Source organism: Lethenteron reissneri, chromosome 43 (genome assembly GCF_015708825.2).
Source record: "Lethenteron reissneri isolate LAM-NWPU_2019-01 chromosome 43, ASM1570882v1, whole genome shotgun sequence".
In the NCBI taxonomy this organism is placed as follows: Eukaryota; Metazoa; Chordata; class Hyperoartia; order Petromyzontiformes; family Petromyzontidae; genus Lethenteron; species Lethenteron reissneri.
Window position 1 is genome coordinate 9,087,337 of NC_083821.1, and position 14,350 is coordinate 9,101,686.

The following is a 14,350-nucleotide window of genomic DNA, read 5'->3' on the forward strand; positions in this document are numbered from 1 at the left end:
AATGCATACAGCAACTGTGTATCTCTTCACATGCTACCCAAAGGATATTTTCTTGTAGAAAATCTTGAAGTCGCACAGCAGCACAAAAGCAGCCACACCAAATCCTCTTAACACAGTTGCAACATTTCCGCTTATCCTTTCTGGCAAGCGAGGACGTGCTAAATCCAGGTGCAAGAGGACCCAAAGGGGTCACAGTGACATGCTTGTAGGGCTCAATAAGGATAAACTTGAAACCATATAATGCGACATAATAGTTGTATGACTGTGTGCACTGTGAACCAATGGACTATATATGGTGTCACGACCTCCTATATTCATGATATTTATTGCCATCATAGTTTGTGATGAACAAACGCAGTATTAGAGTGCAGCATGTCCATTTAGTAGTTCTGTAGAATGTAGATCACCACATAATTAAACAATGACTAGTTTGCCTTACAAAGTGCATTCACTTCATAATATCGATGTATGTACGTTGAACTTCTTTCGCACGGAAAAAAGCCAATCATGCTAATCGGAGGTGCAGGGGAAGGACAACAAACTAAACACAAAAGCACATGTAAGAGAAATCCTCTCGTATGCTGCCCTATTTTCTAGAACTCCGATTATCCAAAGCAGACATAGGGTCTGCCAAACCCCTATTATCCGCCAAAACCCCTATTATCCACTGGCCCTATTTTTCCTGCTATCCACGATTATCCGCAACGTTCCCCGCAAGTCTTTGTGGAATGGAATCCTATTATCAGCAATTATTTTCAGGGATAATAGTTAATTATGGAGCTTTCGTGACTGCAGGAATTATTCTTTGGTTCTTTCGGTTAAGTCACGTCTAAAGATAAAATAATAAATTAAAATAAAAGCATATTACGACGTTTCGATTGCAACACAAGCAATCATCATCAGGCAAAAAAAGAAATAGCAACAAAAATCTAACTAGAAAACTATAGACAGACATACAAGCAGACAGACATCACAAGGACACACAGAGAGAGGACACATATCGGCACAAAGAGAGGGGTCGTTTCTGTGACGGTCCCTTAAATATAGAGAGGGGGGCAGGGACGGAGAGAGGGAGGGGGCAGAGAAAATCAGCATATCAATGAGTGGACGGTAAAGTGCTGCTGCTGCGCGAGGTAAGATGACGACGTGGCACGGCACGCAAGCTTGTAAATTAGGAGAAAGGCACACTAAAATTAAATAACCTCGCAAAATATCGAAATGTGATGTAATACAACACAGAGAGTCGGTCAACACACAATTAACGCATAGCTTGGTTGATTACGTATCTCAAAGATTGCTAAGTTAGAATTTAAGTGTGAAACTTCCAAAGAGAGGACACAGGCAGAGAGAACAAATAGCCAGAGAGAGAAAAAAGATAAGCTTAAAACTTCCCCGTAGAAGTGGTTCAATCTTAATTATGGAGCTTTCGTGACTGCAGGAATTATTCTTTGGTTCTTTCGGTTAAGTCACGTCTAAAGATAAAATAATAAATTAAAATAAAAGCATATTACGACGTTTCGATTGCAACACAAGCAATCATCATCAGGCAAAAAAAGAAATAGCAACAAAAATCTAACTAGAAAACTATAGACAGACATACAAGCAGACAGACATCACAAGGACACACAGAGAGAGGACACATATCGGCACAAAGAGAGGGGTCGTTTTTGTGACGGTCCCTTAAATATAGAGAGGGGGGCAGGGACGGAGAGAGGGAGGGGGCAGAGAAAATTAGCATATCAATGAGTGGACGGTAAAGTGCTGCTGCTGCGCGAGTAAGATGACGACGTGGCGCGGCACGCAAGCTTGCAAATTAGGAGAAAGGCACACTAAAATTATATAACCTCGCAAAATATCGAAATGTGATGTAATACAACACAGAGAGTCGGTCAACACACAATTAACGCATAGCCTGGTTGATTACGTATCTCAAAGATTGCTAAGTTAGAATTTAAGTGTGAAACTTCCAAAGAGAGGACACAGGCAGAGAGAACAAATAGCCAGAGAGAGAAAAAAGATAAGCTTAAAACTTCCCCGTAGAAGTGGTTCAATCTTAATTATGGAGCTTTCGTGACTGCAGGAATTATTCTTTGGTTCTTTCGGTTAAGTCACGTCTAAAGATAAAATAATAAATTAAAATAAAAGCATATTACGACGTTTCGATTGCAACACAAGCAATCATCATCAGGCAAAAAAAGAAATAGCAACAAAAATCTAACTAGAAAACTATAGACAGACATACAAGCAGACAGACATCACAAGGACACACAGAGTGAGGACACATATCGGCACAAAGAGAGGGGTCGTTTCTGTGACGGTCCCTTAAATATAGAGAGGGGGGCAGGGACGGAGAGAGGGAGGGGGCAGAGAAAATTAGCATATCAATGAGTGGACGGTAAAGTGCTGCTGCTGCGCGAGTAAGATGACGACGTGGCACGGCACGCAAGCTTGTAAATTAGGAGAAAGGCACACTAAAATTAAATAACCTCGCAAAATATCGAAATGTGATGTAATACAACACAGAGAGTCGGTCAACACACAATTAACGCATAGCCAGGTTGATTACGTATCTCAAAGATTGCTAAGTTAGAATTTAAGTGTGAAACTTCCAAAGAGAGGACACAGGCAGAGAGAACAAGCTTGCGTGCCGTGCCACGTCGTCATCTTACTCGCGCAGCAGCAGAACTTTACCGTCCACTCATTGATATGCTGATTTTCTCTGCCCCCTCCCTCTCTCCGTCCCTGCCCCCCTCTCTATATTTAAGGGACCGTCACAGAAACGACCCCTCTCTTTGTGCCGATATGTGTCCTCTCTCTGTGTGTCCTTGTGATGTCTGTCTGCTTGTATGTCTGTCTATAGTTTTCTAGTTAGATTTTTGTTGCTATTTCTTTTTTTGCCTGATGATGATTGCTTGTGTTGCAATCGAAACGTCGTAATATGCTTTTATTTTAATTTATTATTTTATCTTTAGACGTGACTTAACCGAAAGAACCAAAGAATAAAGGGATAATAGTTGTGCAGAAAATGTATCCTGGTAACCACTGGGTCCTCTGTGATTTTTTCTTTACCCCACGAGTAAAGTTGCAGATAACCCCACGGATAATAGGATCCATGATACTGGTCCCCCATATCACTGTGGATAACGGTGAATGTTGATTTCAAGAGCATACTTTCAGAGGCATAGCGAACTTTCAAGACAGTGTTCCATTATTCACAATATATGACCATTGTATGTTGGTGTAGTGTAAGTGTATTAATGAACAACAAAAATCACTTTTGTCAATCTACTGCTCGATGGACCCCCAATAGTGTTTTTGGCTCTGGGGTTATTTTTGACCATTCATCAGCACACTGATCAGTGCAGCTTGGTGAGGAAGGGGCCACTTGCCAGGTTTAGATATCTTACACTAGCGATGTTATCCACAGCCGTGGTATCAAACTCAGATGGCCGCGATATATGGCACAGCACGATAACCATGGCACCATTGCTCCTCCTCTACGCCATGTACTGGAGACGAAGACTTGTTCAATAGAGTACAAAATGATTTATTTCATGGGCTTTACACACAAAAAATTGGTTTGAGGGATTTTTTTTTAATTACATATATGGACTTAAAAAAAAGAATTCCTCAAAGATCCCACACACAGCAGTTCACGAATGTCAGTAGAAATTAACATAAAGATACTGAATGATGAATAAAACATTGCAGACAAGTTTCAATGCACGATAGAATTACGATACAAAAGGCGAAGTGAACAATGACATAGCAGACTTCGTATAAGGCAGGTAGTCGTATCTATAGCGTATTAAATCATGAGAAGAATAATCGGGTGTCGTACATACAGATACTGGAATAACTTTCCAAAGAGGAAGTAAGCTGTGGCAGCCATTATCTATTATCCAAATGTGTGCAAGGTGTCAATAAAGCTTATAAATGGAATAAATCCGCTCTAGACGAGATCGTGTCTTTTGTCTTTTCTTTATTCGTTCCTCATTCACAGCTCCCTCACACACTGGGTTCCTCTTTCCCCCGTTACTCCGTTCCCCGAGCGTTGCGTCCGCTTGCTGCCTTGCTCCCTCACACTGCTGGTTGACAGTGTGTGTCGGAGACAGCCTCCGGCCTGCCACGTGGTCGCTGGCGTGCCGGTGACACAGACGTGGTTCCTCTTCAGCCCCTCTCCACACTGACCCGGAGCTGTCTCTCTCCACCCTTTATAACACCTGGCCCACGTGATACCACGCAGCCAATAATCAGCCTCGCCCCCTGGAACATTCTAGATGTTGCTATACAGCCACAGGCTACGCCCCTGGCTCGATGTCCCATTGGCTGCGGGCTGAGGCCGGCAGAGCCTATCACCATGGCCCAGTTACCCCCCAGGTGCCTCTTCATATTACATGAAGATGGTCACGCACACACAGAGGCACCTCCCGGGGTGATAAGACCCACCCAACAGTTTTGAATTATGATACAGGCATCCTTCAAAGAACACATGCCCCCCATAGCGCGAGTTCGTAGTTACATAATTCGTCTTTTAGTGGACACACTTCACACTTAAGCTATGCAGTTCACAGTTATGTGCTCAAGGACATTTATTTTTGAAATGACATGTTTAAAAAAAATGTAAACGGTAAAATGTTTATGCATAATACAGTTTTCTGGGTTAGATCGCCTAATGTAAAGTAACATTTTAAGGAACAAAAATGTAAGTAGTAAAACAAAATTTCCATATAAAATCTCGATCTGAAGGCGTCACTGTGCCGTGGCAGTGGTCAGCATCACGGCCTGGGCCGTTGTAGATCTGAGCAGAAGTGATCAATAAGCCCGGAAGTTATTCCTTATTGAGTCATTTTTATAAGTAGCAGTCTTTTGAATCTTAATTATGATTATTTGTTATTAAACTCGTTATTAAGTACGTTTTGTAATGTTAATATTATTATATCATTGCTCTTGGGTTCTTTCGATAAAGTCACGTAGCTATAAAATAAATAAAATGACGACGTTTCGGGTGCAACAAAAGCATCCGTCATCAGGTGGGAAAGCATGGTCTGCTACTGATGCAGATGAATGGTCTCCTGCTGAGGCAGATGTGGAGAGAAAAACCGGAGGACCCGGAGAAAAGTCTACGCGATCACTGGGAGAGAGAGAGCAACATGCAAACTCCAGATATACAGCAGGCGTCAGGATCGGGAGCGAACCCACGCCCTCCTCCATACCCGGCGAGGTAGTTAACATCTCGGCACCGCAACGCCTCGGCGAATTGTAATTGTGCCGAGAAGAGACGCGGGGCGACGTAGTTGTTGCCACTCTGTGCTACGATGTCACAAAAGCGACGGCTTTGATGTCATCGGCGCACGAGCAAAGCGAAAGCGTCAGCGACGATGAGAGCTGCCGCATCTTGTTTGGTCGCACGGCATCAACTAAAACGTCACGAACCAGCCCAGCTGCCCTTTTACAATCCTCGGATAATGTAACGGCCTTTAAAGTTACCCACACGCCCACCTGCACGCGAATACGTTTTTCTCCACGGAACGGCTTCTTCAATGTCCCGCCGCTCAAATTCGCAACAATGTTGGCACCTCGCTGGCCGCTCCTGGGTTCGCGCTCTACCGATCGCTTATTCCCCGCCTGCGAGCCAATTCCTGGCAATTCCACGTTCCCTTTGAAAGGGGGTGGTGCATTTATTTCCCCACAGGGAGTGGGTAATCGTTTTATCAAACCCAAACAATGGCGGGAGTGGAATCGAGGGGTCCTGTGGATGCCCAACCGGCAATTGAACTTGCGACCTTGCGGTGAGCCGATCGTTGTAACCACAGGTCCACCGTGTGGCCTTAGTTACTGTTCGTGGACAAGGCAGGTTCCAACCCACCCCCCACCCCCGCCAACCCGTGGGCATTCTATCCCCTGACAAATAATTCCTCTTCAAGGCGAAGAAGCTAACGGTTGAAAACTGTTCAACACGTTAGCCGTGTCCCGTCTTATCGATTTGTAAGGAGAGAGGAGGGGGAGGGGATTGGTCATGATAACTCTTGTAAAGTCGATCCAACGGCGATAGAATTTGGATGTAACGTTGTGTCGCTTGCCGAAGACTTGTTATACGAGATACCCGGAAAGGAAATAATCGCAGGGTTACTTGCCCAAAACTTTGCCAATTAAGACGACAAAGAAAACCGGCACTAAAAGTTATCGGCTTGCTCGGCCAAGGAGACAATGTCACGTGCGACGTCGCCCAGTTCGTGCACCTCGAAACGTAATGTTACGATCGCTAATTAAATACTTGGGCGGCCAAACGCCTGTTTTAAAAGGTTTGAAATGGGTGTTGCCCAAGGGTCATAAAGAAGTGGCCGGGGCTTGTGATGTTAATGTGAAAGATTAGCATGTAACTGTAGAAAAGAAGGAAAGTGGCCTCCTCAACGAGGGCACGGAAGTGGCTATGTTAATGTGAGAGATTAGCATGTAACTGTAGAAAAGAAGGAGAGCGGCCTCCTCGGCGAGGGATAGCAACCCAACGGGTGTAATCCAAAGGGCCTGTGAGTATGAGAGTGCAATCCAAAAGACATCTGAGCATGATAGTGCAAACCAAAGGCACGAGAGTGCAATGCAACGGACATGTGAGCATGAGAGATCTAAGAGAGAGGCATAGAGAGAGACACACAGAGAGTCGAAATAACAGCTGACATAGGCAGGTCGGATGCAAGGCCTTTTGGCGTCATCTGGTCCAACCCATGTGAGACTAGGCTCTAAGGAAGCTGTCTCGGGTGTGGACCAATCAATTTCAAGGACAGTGCATATATTATCAGAGTTATGTTTTTGTTTGCATTATGGCTGCAAGTATTGTGGTCTATGCAAACATGATTCCTTGTAAATAAAGGTGTCAGTTATGTTGCCAGATAGAAGGGTAAAAAACAATTATCATATTTTTTACTGGCAAATGAGGTTTCAATGGTGAGTTTAGTTTCGCTCAGGGAAGCTGTGCCCTAATATAGCAGACACGGTGTTTAACCTCCTAAGGGGGTTTTACATAGTTATAATCGTAGTAATAATTAAGTAAAATTGTACACAACAATTAAATCCTGTCTTGGTAGTTTTCTGTAAAATAAATGTATGCAAATACCTCAAAGCACATACAAAAGTATATAAAGAAAAGCACTAAGGGATAAGTAAAAACAAATATTTAAGGCAGCCTAGCAGGCCATTCGCTCTATAGCACAATAAATCTGGATTTATTGCACTGCAGTCCGATGACCATGTATGTCTGAAAGCCTACAACACCAGTTTATCCACGGTGGCTACCTATCCAAGCACTTATCCAGGCTCAAACCTGCTTAGCCTCTGAGATCTGATGAGATCGGACACGTTCCGGGCGAATTTGTTGCTGGCTTTTGGCATGCCGTGACACCGTCGTTCATTTGTTATTGCCTCCAATCCGCCGAGGGCAGAGCGCGGGATGGGTTCGTGCAATGAAACATTGCGCCTGAGAAGTTTGTATTTCTTCTGCTCTAGTGCCAACAGTGGTCCCCGGTGGTGGACCACCCTGTTATAAATTGTCATTATTGTTGCCTTCAAGAATGCAGCCGAGCTCAGCATGAGAACAACGGGAGATTATGAATATTGTTACATTTCCTGAAGTTAAAGGGTGTGCATCCTCTTATAACATTCCTCACTAAGTCCCAGACCGTTTATTTGCATACACTTTTACAAGTCCTGCTCTGTAAGGTCGAGTAAATACCGACGTCTTTTAAACGACTTGTTTCAAAGGAGGTCATTAATGTTACACAAATGCAATTGGGGAAAAAATAAAACATATAGATTTGATTTCAAGGAACTCGGCCAAATTAGGCACAAAATGGGTTGAAACATTGCGTCTATGGGAGACAGAAAACAGGAACATGTATTCTTCAATTGACATTACACATGATTAAAATCCCTCCTATGATGATATTATTTCCAAATTCGAGGTTAATCTTGATGACAATTCAATGAGTCAACCATAAAAATTATTTGTGTTTACGGAATGTCAATACAACAATATTCATCAGACCACTGTCAGTGATATGGATATAGGAATACGTACTCATAATAAAAAAAAAAATGAGCATACCTGCTCAAAATGGGATAGTAACTTGCTGATCCGCGCATACTGGACATCTCTGAAAAGAGCTTCATAGCTCATTGGATTCCTCTAGTCTAAATAAAGATTATAATTCTGATTCTGAATTGGTAGAAATTCCACATTCAGATGGTTGTGATCAGTCGATGCACACGAACACGTTTGTCTTCCAACAAAGAGGTACTTATTTTATTCACCTCAGAGTAATTATGGGATGGGTCGGTTACTAACCAATATGTAAACTCAACAATTAAGGCTCTTACCACAGCAGTGCTCTTTTTCACATACCATTAACTGTGATGTACTATATTAGCATTCAAATGCTATACCTGCACTGACCATCATGGGGAATAATGCTCAAAAACCACCGTGACCATTACGGTGTTGCGAAGCCTCCATCCAGCAGTGGATTTACAAAAGGGATGTATACATGTATTATGGAACAAATGTTATTGTCACTGTGGGTGCGAGCTCTTGACTTAGCGAACAGAAGGTTCTGAGACCATATACTAATTAGAGGTCGGATCAGCTTGTCATCCCATTGTGGTCAATAAATGAAGTACTACTTTGTTAGAAATGAAGAGTGATTATTGTAAGGAGAGATTGATGTGTAATCTCCACCATATACCGAAAGCCACCAATGGAGCGAAGTGCTGCCACTGTGTTTGTTTAATCAGTGAGACATTTTGACTTAAATTATTAATTCCCCATTGGGAATAATTAGATTTACCTGGCCACACACGATTCCGAAATCACATTTATCTTTGTTAACAGCAGTAACAGAAAACGAATAGACAGCGGTAGGCTTCAATTTATCTAAGCATTGGCAACTACACAAGCGCTAACAAGATCTATGTGACATGGAGTGACATTACCTATTGACTTATCGTTGACTAAAGACTCTCCCATACTGTTCTACAGACAGGAAGATTCACATAACATTTCCACTCAATAGAAGTGACAGTGACACTAATATGTGAATGGTCCAGGAATATGACACTGCAAGTCGCTTAACAGCACATTGCCGCCGTTATCAACGAATAATGAGAGAACAAGTGCAGCCGTCATTTACAATAACAATTTCCAAAAAGAGTAATCCCATTTTAAACAAGTGCCCTGCCCTTGTTATTCATTTGAATGGTTATAATAACAGAGAAAGTGTTTTCAATGTTAAGCAGAGATAGAGATAACAGTTAAATAATCAAGTTAATATCTTTCCAGGGTGGCTCTGTGGCAGAACACTGAAATTCAACTGGATGATTGCTTTGCTCAAAATTGGATTGAGGGTCAACTCTATAGGTCATAATCCTAAAAGGGTTAATAAAATAACTACCACTTAGTGGAAGGTCAATATTGGTAGCCTTATGCAGATACTCCTTGCATAGGACATGTAGAATTCCCAGCACAGGTTCAGAATTAAACAAATTATATGGTGATACTGCTGTTTCGGCAATGGTGCACAAGCAAAATTAACAAAAAATTAAACACAGTCGTCAACTACACTACCTTAAAATAAAAAAAAACAAAAGAAAATCGGTAACGTTTTGGGCAAAGGTCTTTCTTCATATCAAATAAACAAATAGGTCAGAGAGAGAGGGAGCAGATACGAGATGGAGACTGAAATTAATACATTGGGACCTGATTAGAATTACAATCTGTTCTCCTATAACGTGGTAATTGCATTCCTGAAGAACATCGCGTTATGGAAAAATTGCGCTATAATAAATAATATAGGGTAAAACACAGTCCGAAATAACACGAAAGATCCGTTTGAAGGCTGAACAAAGACTGAGGCACATGGGTAGCATCTTGTGTGATGCTACGTCGAGGCAGCCGTACAGCCACTTATTCCGACTCGTTATATCCTGTTTGCATGCGCATTATATAAAAAAAAATGTTTACCCTAATACATTCATCGCGTTATATCGAATTCGTATTATTTAAACAACAATTATAGGTGCATCTTGACTTAAAGCTTTCGTGACTGCAGGAATTCATATTCTTTGGTTCTTTCAGTAAAACCACGTAGATAGAAAAATAATGAAAATATCACGACGTTTCGATCGTAACACAAGCAATCGACATCAGGTGAAAAATAGCGAGAGAGCTGCTGAGCCAGGATGTTATAAAGGTTTGAGATGGGTGTAGCCCAAGGGTCATAAGCGACGCGGGCAGGGCAAGTGATGCAATTTGCATGTAAATGTAAGATCGGAGTGCTGAGCTACCTCCACGACGACGAAGCTGCGGAGGTGCCTATTGTATTGTGAAGAGATGCATGTCAATTACTTCACCTGGAATGGAACATTCTACAAACAAGTTGAAGATACTCCAATGGTTTCTCCCTTATCTCCAGTTGTAGCCGATGTTATCATGGAAAGAATTGAGACAGATGCCAACCAGGCATCCACCCTACCTGCTTCCTTTTGGAAGAGGTACATAGATGACAACATTCGTCATCTGGCCACATGGCCTACCAGCTCTGGACCAAGTCTTCAACCACATCAATTCCAAACACCCAGCCATCAAATTTACCATGGAGGTGGAAAAGGATGGCAAGTTACCATTCTTGGATGTTTGAATCAAAAAGAGACTAGATGGCTCAATGGGACACTGTCTACAGGAAAGCCACCCATATGGATACCTACCTAAAACCTGACTCCCACCACCATCCATCCCAGGAGAATTCCCTTATCAAAACTCTACACCATTGAGCGTGATGTATTTCTGACCATCACCACCTAGCCATTGAACTGGAACACGTACACCAAACTCTATATATGAATGGATATTCAGACTATACAATCCGTAAAGCTATCATCCCAACCGTTGGGAAAAAACCATCTGAGGAACAAATCAAACCCATGACCCTGCCATACATAGCAGGGGTCACCAAAAAGATTTCCAAAATCATGCGCAAACACAAGATCCAGGTTCTACTCAACACAGAACATAAAATTCGTGATCTGATCCCATCTGTGAAGGATGTGATCCCTGACATGCAATACCTCGGCGTCTACGAACTAAGCTGTGTCTGCGGCAGTAGTTACATTTGAAATAAACGACTGCAACGACGATTTGGACTGGTGCCTTCTTATTTGTTTATTACTCTTCCTCAGATGGACAGCTCTGCTCTCTCTCTTCTCCCGCGCGGCTGCATGGCTGCACCCTCGTTCCCACGCGGTTCGGTGTTCGCTCACGCCAACTCTCTCACAGCCTCTCCCGTGCGCCGCTAACAGGCGGCTCGCTGGGAGGAAGCCTCCGGCCCGCCATGTAGCCGCTGGCTTTCCAGAGGCGCGGGCGGGGCCCTGCTCTCTGACTCCGCACACTGCTCCCGAGCTCCCTCCCACTTCCCCTTATATCCCCTGGCCTACGTCATCAAGCCTAGCCTACAGCCACGCCCCCTCACGAACCTTCTAGATGGTTACTTCCCCAGAGCCTTTAAGCTCCGCCCCTAACTCTGGCTCGTCCCTCTAATTGGATGATGGTCCAAGCGGCGGAGCCTATCTCACCGATTGGCGATCGTCAGTGAACTCTCGTATTACACATTGGGGAAACTAAGCGACATGTCTCGGACCGTGTTCGTGAACATAAGGCAGATCTGAAACACGGCAGAACCAATACCTCAGCCGTGGCTGATCATTGTTTTAACGCGGTGGGCATACACGAAATAGATTTTTCCAAGACGAAGGTACTCTGCAAACCCACTGGCTGTCAGCAAAAATTCATTCATGAAGCCATTCAGATATATAAACACGGACACAATTTCAACCGAGAAGATGGGTACAAACTGAGCAATCATTGGAAGGACGTTATTAGCCAGGTGAATTCATAACTGGCTGTAATGTTTAGTAGTTATTTTCGACACTCTACTGTTACATTAACAGGTTAAATGTCTTTACATTAACAGGTTAAATGTCTTACTAACACAGCCACCGTTGCTCGTTTTCCTTGATGTGGCGGTGGTTCTACGATCTTACATTGACATGCTAATCTCTCACAATACAATGGCCACCTCCGCAGCTTCGTCATCGTGAAGGTAGCTCAGCACTCCGATCTTACATTTACATGCAAATTTCTTCACTAACCCCGCTCACTTCGCGTATGATCCTTGGGCTACACCCATCTGAAACCTTTATAACATCCTGCCTCAGCAGCTCTCTTGCTATGTTTTCACCTGATGACGATTGCTTGTGTTGTGATCGAAATGTCGTGATTTTTTTTTCTATCTACGTGGCTTTACCGAAAGACCCAAAGAATATAAAAATAATTATAGTTGAACAGAATGGATATAAAATTTGTCTTCTGATAACGATTGGTTCAGGATTATCAATGAGAAAGAATACAATTTAACAGCTTTGCATTTATTTATTTCAGTGAGTGCACAAAAATGAATTACATTGGCTGACTGGTTTGCATCACAATATGTTTCTAAGGTCTGTTGAGTTTCTAGTCTCCCATCTTCTTGTTGCATTTTCTTACATGCAGTTTGACGTTCTATATGTGCTACATACGTGGTGTCCTCCTGTGTGTCCCCTCGCTCTATGTTTCAACCCATTTCCACCTGATGATGAGCACTTGTGTTGCGTTCGAAACGTCGTGATTTATTTTAATTTAATTTTATTTATTTCAATTTTATTTATACATACGTGATTTTACCGAAAAAAAAACAATGAGTACATGAAAGACGTTTAACTGCTAAGACATCTGAAACTACCACATATGTTAGATATCACAAGCCTTGGATAACACAATTCCATTCAATGAGAACAAAGTAACGAGCTGTGGTATGCACCACCATATCCACCACCTCTCAACCAGCATTTCCACATTAATTATAATCACACTGACACGTGATCACATGACATAGGTACAGCACTAATTGATTCACTATACTCAGATATTACAATTCAAATGTCTCCATACTTATAATATGGTAATATCTCCAATATTAGACAACCATTGGAGGAGTTATGCATTTCTTTAGAACTGCTTTTTGTGTTTAGTTAGTTGTCCTTCAATCACCACCTCCAATTAGCACGGTTGATTACGTACGGAGCGCTGCCCTATGCTCATGTGACCATAGGGCAGTACTGTTCACAGTCCTGAACAAGTAATGGCAATTACACATTTCCACAATGCAGATCAGTCTCTTTATAGGACAATCACTACTGCCTTGCCACAGAGTGGTAGTTCTTTTATAGACCTCAGAGACATTAGTATAGGTTGAGTTGACCCGCAGCCAGGATTTGAATTTACCACATTCCAATTTCCAGTTGAGCATTCTAAGCACAACCCTCTGCAGCCGGTGCGATATATTACAACCGATGGGCATATATGATTTAACATGATATAATAATGAATTAAAGTGTATAGCTAAATATATAACTGAGCATATCAAAATTATATTATATATGGGGCTAAAAGGTACCTCAATATCAAAACGCCTGTAGGCAATTAATTCGAGCATTTGAGAAAAAATGAACACGACAAAGAATGAATAGCGGTCTTAATGGCAAGCATGGCGACCAGCAAATACAGGTTTATTGAACTTGCTTTCATGCTCTCCAGTATAACTTAATTGAAGCCACACATTCCAATAATACACTAGAAAATAGTCTAACTGGACATGAAATAAACGTATATCATTGCCAATCACAATACAATGAATGCAAGCGTTATAAATAATTATAATTCCCTTCGTTTATCCAGAAGAGCCTCATCGACGACTCAAACCTTTTCAAGAGGGCCCTGCATTGGGATAGGGCTAAGCATGCTGTACGGCAAACTAACAGCATGGAGTCCTCGCAACAACAACTAACCCTGTGTATTGTACAGAAGGCAAATGTGCATCCCTGCAATCGTTTGCTCACATTAATGCTGGCGGAAGAGCCTCCACCAGAGGATTTGGTCGTCTACTCCTCCACATTGATCAGGCGTGCCAACTGAATGCTTGCACTGTACCTATTTATACTGCTGATAGGATAGAGGCGCTCACACAACTGCCACGCCGGAAGTTTGAATTGAACCATCTACCCCTGGATTGCAAGTCCGGTGTGATAACCAATTTGTAGCACTTCCGAACTCGCAGGGAATATTTGTTCAGTTCGGTGGAAGCACATAATTTTTTTTATAATGAGGTTCTAAGTGAGCTCGGGAGGTGACATGCACACAACGATGAACGTGAGGACTTCTCCAGGGTAGGTCCCCTTTTATTCTCCAACTAGAAATCTGCACTTCAGG